Here is a 7,418-nt window from a genome sequence, read left to right on the forward strand (position 1 = left end):
GCAGAGCAGCTGATGCCATGTAACACAAACCCTGCTTTCTCTCTCAATGTTTTATGTGCTCATGTCCATTCTAGCACCCTGCCACCTAGTGCAACGAGATACCCTAACAACCAGCCTGAGCTTCCTTTCCAGGTAAAAATTCATCACCAGAACAGTATGCCTTGCAACAGCTTACAAAAACACATACAGCTTTTGACACTTCTGGGCTTTTCAATCAAAGCAGTTACCTGCTCTCAACTAATTTTCATGAGTTACATGAATATTCCAGGTAAGAGACATTATGCAAATATTTGATGTTAGTCACACCTCAAAAATATTGTTAAGCAGCATTGCACAGAGGTGTGGACTGCATCCTGACCTAGACTTCCCTAAATACACTTAAAACCAGAACTGCTTTCCGTGTGCACTGGATGGATACTGCGATTATGTTGATATCAGCACAGTAATTAAATACTGCGTATCTCTGAAACCCAGTCTGTGGTGTCTTGTCTCGAGTCACTTCTGATACTCCTTTTTCCCCACTGTGCTGTTTAAAAGTTTCCCACAAACACATTAACATATCCTTTAATGGATACGTTACCTTATCCTACCTATTTGTAGATGCAAGAGGCTACTCACCTAAAGCCCTTAGAAAATGTTCTCTCCCTCCTGGACTGAGCTGTACACAGCAGAGCTAGCATTTCCTTCAAGACCACGTTATCAACAGCTGCTGAAAAAGGTATTACTACTTCCTAACTCCTCAAAAGTCTGGCTGCAGCAGTCAAAACCCCATCTGGTGCTGCCTTTGCCATCCTCAGGTCAAACCACAAGACTGCAGTCCAGCAGCAAACTGCCACCAATTGACACTGGCAAGTAGATACCAGTGTCTACTTGGTTACCTCCAGAGAACCAAGGACATGGCATAAGGACTCTGTAAAGAACATGATGTGGTCAGTAATACACCAGAGTTAATTAAATCCAGTATGGCACACAGCCTGCCAGGGAGCCTGAAGGCAGTGACAGTGCAAGGACCCAGTAGCAGCTCAGAGGACTGGATGCCAGTGCCCACAGCAGTGCCTCAGAGGAGTGGGTATGTCTGCCGCAAACGACTTCTCTCCAAACTAAGCCACTGCCAACCTGAAAGTCCACCAGTCCCCTTAAGAGTGCAGTTTTCTGTTTAAGTTAATGAAACTGGGCACAGTTACACCTTTAGAGCCCCCCAGAATTGCCCTGAACACAAGCAGGACAATATTCCCTCTTGCTATTTTCTTCCATAGAAATATCTCATCACAGAAATCTATACATTTATTTCTCAACACACACAGAAAGCAGCTGAGTGAAATGAACTGTGTTTTTCAATGCATCTCACTTTAAAACAAATATGCATAAAGTCCTTACAAGGGAAATATTCACACAGTATGATCTAACATAGTTATCACCTTCTTGTAGTGATGAGTGGGCATCCACTGACCTTCCCTTGACGGCATTTGCCAGGCAATGAAGAAAGAAGCAAATGGCAGATTTCTGGGGTTTGTTTCAATCATTTTTCCCCAGACTTGGGATAGCAAAAGTGATCATATCTATTCCCTATATTGCAGCTAATAAATCTTAGTCAGGACTCTGACATTACACTGATACATATTCTTTTACCATTTACTGGTTGCAGTCTGGCCTGAAACAACTAGCTTTCAAGCAACATGGGTACAAACACATAACAAGTTGTGAGAGAATTGGACCAGCCCAGTTTCCCATCCATGCAAGTCCCACCTGCTGAACAAGAGCTGCCTCTCCTTGTACTAGAATCTGAGAAATAAAGGCACTTAAAGCACAACCCCTTATACACATTTGTCCAAGTAGTTTTACATGCACCTAAGCAGTATAAAGTATAATGTAGCTATGTTTCATCGGATCCAAGTGAGAGGTTTTTTAGCTCATATTCTAAATTTGGCACAGCTTGCTACTTTATGTCAATAAAATACATCATCTTTTTTGTACTGATGTCTGCTTAATTTGCAAATTCAGTAGATACACATGACACTCAAAGAGTAATGAATCATGCATTTTTATAATGAATCCAATGGTGAAGGTAAAAATCACTCTTTGATCTTTCTTCTAACAGCTCAGTTATTCCTGGATTTATACATAGTAAGTGTTTATGAATTCCTTTCAATTAACCTGTTTTACTTTCTGTTCCATTATGAAAGTAAGCCCTTTTTAGGCTCCAATGAAGCAGCATATGGCTCAGTACTCCCACCTGAGTTGGTAAAAGTTTAAGCTCATGATCCCTGGTTTGTATTACTGTTGCCAAAGGACTGCCGCAAACTCAGTGAAACACCCTCATTAGGACTTGACAAAGAAGAACAGGGCACAGAAGCTTTTTAGCAGAACTACAAGCATTTTGACATTTCTCTGCTCATTCTGCCCACTGGCACTATCAAAAAGCATCAGACAACTTGCTAACTTGCAGTATTCTGCAGATTTCAGCAATAGAAGAAAATTTATTCCATGCTACTCCATCATAGACTGGAGATGTAATAATCACAGGATACCACAAAACACGGGCAGCAAGGAAGAGAATAAGCTACTGCATTGGCTTGTTAGAGCTTATACCTTGAACATACTTCAATAGTTTACTCCTTTCCTTGTTATTGTACAAGTGTCCTTTCCAGCCAGCTCTGCAGACACAAGAGCTTTACAGTTCTTTCACCAGTATCTTGCATCCATACCTAGGACTGGAAGCCTCACTGCTGACTTTTCTGAGCCCCTAACTCTGGAAGTTTTGTCTCCCCTGTTGCGCCTCAGTACCCATTTTCTTTGGAAGTTCTCAAGTTTATGAGAGCCATTTGCAAGTACATATTTTCAAGTACAGATCAAAGCTATTACTGCATTTAAAATGTGGATCGCAAATTTATGTTCTGATGAACTGTAAGTGCCATTTGTTCCACAAACACCCAGTGACTGCAGAAAGCAGTAAAGCTCTTCCATACCTGCTATTATGTTGCTACAATTGCTTGCACAGACATACAAACAACTCATTTTTCTGACATTATTTAATTAAAAAAAAACACATCCTCTATATTTTGACACTTAATTCAGTGGGCTATTTACTAGCAGAAAAACACTTGACACCATAGTGTAACTTGTGCAACACTTACACTGTGAGATCTACCTTGTTCTGGACACTCAGAAGAAAGCACAACATAGTCAGTGATTTAGTTAAGTTGCCATTTTAACAATCCACCTAATCTAGAAACTTTTAGCAATAGCTTGCATGATGCTGACTGACAATCCCATCAGCTGTAGAACTGCTGTTTCTCACTCACATTCAGTACAGTAAGACAGGCAAGTATAGTGACAAGGGTGCTCTCCCCAAACGCAAGTTTATATACTATGTCTCACCCTGAAATAGCCTTGGGTTACCTGTTTGTAAGCAAGAGATGACATACAAAACTAGCAGCTCTACTGCCAGACTAAGTGTACTCCTGACTGCTACAACAGGCAGATACTTCACTATTAATCTAGAAGCTAGAAGGAAAAGTGTCTTTGCAATGCCAAGGTTGGGAACTCCTTATTTGAAAGGGAGACAAAGCCAGACCAGTGGGATTTACCTTCCCTCCCAGACATAGCATACCAACACCAAGGTAGTTCTGCACACCTGACAGTACCAAGCCACATATCAAAGAGGAGAACTCAAAATGGATATTCCTTTCCTCATGTTCAAGGTGAGTCCTCTACCTGAGCACTGCAGCAGTCACTAAGCACTGAAAATTATTTCAAGTCCTCATCCCAAAGAAGTTGTGATTGCTTTAGATGCACTTACTCCCCAGTAATTGCCCAGTTACTATCCAGCCTAGCTCAAATATCATGTAGAAGGTAAGGTGATTACAAAACATTCATGTATGTGCATATACATCAAGCACATAGCTCAAGCCACATCTGAAATCATTAGAGATAAATAATGCATGTAGGTGTTCAAAGTAAGGAGTTCCAGCTCCCCAAAGCTGCAGGTTTGTACTCCAGTCTACTATAAAGAAATGGAGAGAAAAAAGATATTAAAAAAAATAAAAAAAAAAATTAAAAGCTTTAGAGTAGTTCTCTTCTAATTGGAGTAATGACTATAAATGATTAAAACATTTCTGCATAACTGCTAAAGGTAAGGCATGCAGTAAATCTCCAGTCCAAATGGCATCTTGTTATGTGGAACTTCAAATCAAGTGGAACAAACAATGGTTAGAGGCATGTTATGTTCCACATAATGCTCTTTTGTATATATTGTTTAGCTTATATACAGATCCATCTTGAATCTGGCTAACTAGTAATTAAAGCTCTGCAAAAGTCAGTTTTGTGAGCTACTGCTGCAATACACACCAATCTATTCCACGTGTTTTTCAGTGGTCCTATTTTGCCATCACTTGAGAACAGACATCTCATATTGCAATTTGAATTTACAAAACACAAGCTTTGCTTCTTGTGTCTGGTATGCGAGACTTGCCCTTGAAAAATAAACCATTTTATACCCAGAACTGGCCATTTCACGAGATATTAATTTCATTCTTTTCTTAGAAGACTCGTGCACTAGCACAACTGCAAAAGTGTCCATAACCATAGGACCATTAGCGAATTAATTTCAAAAGCTTTTTGAATTTTATTGTGAATACTTTACATAGCAACTACTAATTCTGCATCCAGGACTATTTCCTTTTGTTTCTTTTCACTACTTCCAAGGACATTAAATATGCACTCAGACAGTGTACTGTTTCCCCTGCAAGCTACCTAGTTAATACATCCATATTTATGACACTACTCTTACTTTTGGGGTTCCAAATGAATCTCATTTTTATGTTAACTAATGTAAGCCAGTCTCCCATCTGAAGTAAACAGTTGAAAACATGCTAAATGTACAAAGTATTTCATACAAGAAGGAAAACGTACATCTGAATGTGCTTGTTGCTCTGTTTATAAGATCTGAGTAAATAAAGACTATTATGGAAATGACTTCACTACTGGACTTCACAGTTCCAGTAACTGAAATGCAAAAAAACCCCCAACCTTCTGGAAAGCACCTTTCTTACTCTATTTGTGAAAGTAACTATGCAATGAGATCTGAAAACCCTGCATCTTTGCCCAGGATCTTAGCTTTGAAAAGCTTTTGAACATAACTGTATTCTTAGGCTTATTTCAATGTACAAAGTTATGCCAATATAATCAAACAGCACACAAGCAGCACCAGAAACTTGTTAACTAGTCTGACTATAAGGCTGGGACAGAGTGGAAACATTTCCCAGTCTTCCCACCGTGAGCACCAATAACATATCAAATGATCACAAGAGATATGTCTCCTAATCCAGGTTTGTTTACAAAATAAAGGCATGTGATGCATGCCACACAATCCCATTAATTTCCATGCAGTGTCTTGTAAAACTAAGAAAATCATCCTTCATCTTTTCCCATCTGTTCCGTACATCAATTCTGACTTCCTTAGCACTTAAACATTTACTGCAGCATCTCCCCAAAACTTTAATATACCATTAAATAGTTAACATCATTCACAATCATATTTTCAGCCATCACATTTGCACATTCAAGTGAAACAAGCCAGAAGCTATTAAACCAAGTCAGATCATAAAGTTATGAAAACAGCATCTCTCCCTGTGCTTTCAGACAAACCTGGGATAGAGGAGGAAGAAAGCTGCACACTAGAAGCTCTCATCACCACCAGTCTCCTTCCTTCCTCTTCTCTCCAGAGGTTCCCTACATTTGGCTGCTACAATGAGAACACACTACACCATCTGAGATAACAGAAATAAGCAACAAGATTGGCCCAAACTTATAGGCTAGGGCAAGGTGTTACTCAAGTGTCTTGACAGCCTCCTCATCCTTTCCGCCAAGGCAAGCTGAACCCTGCCTGAAGGGGAGGACAGATCTTGTGCCAGCCCCAGAACCAGGAGCACACATCCTCTCAGCTGCAGAAAGGCAACTGTCTGAACAGGCTGCTGTGATCAGAACACTATGTAACATGCCTGGGGGAGCTGACTCACACCAAGGTTTGTGTGCAGGTTGAATAAAGAAGCTGAAGACAACAGCAGAACCTTAGTGGCACTGTCTGGGTTTTGAGGGAAAGATGCAGGATGTGAAATGGGTTCTGGAGGAGGTATTAAGCTGGAAAGTCTGCTGACAACCCTTCCAAAAGCCCCATGGGAGTTCCAGTGGGAATGACTTTCCTCAGGCTGCAGCTACTTGAAGAAAAAAAAAAAAACCACACAAAAATCCACTTGGAAGACAGAGCTGACTGACTTGAGTCATCCTACGTTCCACAGGCAAAACTAACCCTACCCATGATTTTTCAATTTAGCCTAGTTTCAAGTACCAGAGCTACAGCCATTGTGTGTAGAGCTCTTGTAACAGGCCACAAGACAGCCCCTGAACTCCTAAGGTAGCATTGAGAAGAATATCAGCCTCTAAGCTCATGTCAAACCTGTCTTTGCAATCAAAATCTGAAGTACCAAAACATAAAATCATGGTAACTTTTGAGAATAAAAAGTCACATGCCTCCAGCCAAGCTTTGGCAGATTTCCCTTCCCAAGTAACAGCTGGTCTGTCCTTGTCCTACAGCCAGCCTGGCTTAAAGACAACCACAAGGCAAAAGTTACGAAAAATACCTCCCTGCAGCAGGTCGATACTGGCAACACACAAATCCTATTGCAAATATTTTCACTTCTTTACCTGAAAGTTGAGCACGTCCAACCTCATCCAGTCTTGCCTTCAAGAGACACCGGTACCTTGTTTCTGTGTGGCTGGACATCAGACATCAGTAGCACAGAAACTCAAAGAAACTTTGCAGTAATTTGAGCCAGGACTAAAGGTCTCAATATTCCCATCAGACCTAACCTGACAGTCTGAGAAAGTTCACCCAAAATTGCTGTTTCCACCCAGCCATCCCAAGTTCCATGCTCAACAGAATTAAGGACAGCTGACATCTAATTAAGTCATCACAAGCACCTTATTCTCACCTTTTACTAGGTCAAAAGAAACTACCACATACTTCACCATGGTAGTATGGACAGAAAGTTATATCACGTCAGTGAACACACCAGTCCCCACATGAAAAACATACTTCCTCCCAGAAAGACTAATAGTCTCATTAGAAAAGTCTATTATTTTTACTGTTTCTCAATCACAGTGCAAGAAACAGGGCTATCTGAACTTGAAAACAAGCTTCAGATGTTTATGTATTGCTATGCAGGTTATTTATACATTATGCAGCTCAAAATCTAGCCAAGGTTATTTAAGCTCATGCTCCTTTGAGGTTAGCTGTAAGGGAATAAAAGTTGTTTTGTAATTTAAATTCTTCTCTGCAATAACTATTATATATGCACCTGTCAGAGAATAACTGGCCTCATTAAGGGAAACTCAGTCCAGGCGGGAGAGCATACATGTGG

The 7,418-nt window shown here is 40.4% G+C and overlaps 1 protein-coding gene across 2 annotated transcripts in view; it reads right to left on the reverse strand.

Annotated features, from left to right (window-relative positions):
- Positions 1 to 6,879, reverse strand: part of RORA (RAR related orphan receptor A) — a 400,239-nt gene extending 393,360 nt beyond the window's left edge. For both annotated transcript variants that reach the window (XM_065688646.1, XM_065688643.1), the window contains exon 1: positions 6,703 to 6,879. The gene's annotated coding sequence lies outside the window, so the exon portion shown is untranslated. The remainder of the gene's footprint in view (positions 1 to 6,702) is intronic.
- Positions 6,880 to 7,418: the final 539 nt, after the last annotated feature.

The sequence above is a fragment of the Lathamus discolor genome, chromosome 8 (genome assembly GCF_037157495.1).
Source record: "Lathamus discolor isolate bLatDis1 chromosome 8, bLatDis1.hap1, whole genome shotgun sequence".
Taxonomy (NCBI): Eukaryota; Metazoa; Chordata; class Aves; order Psittaciformes; family Psittacidae; genus Lathamus; species Lathamus discolor.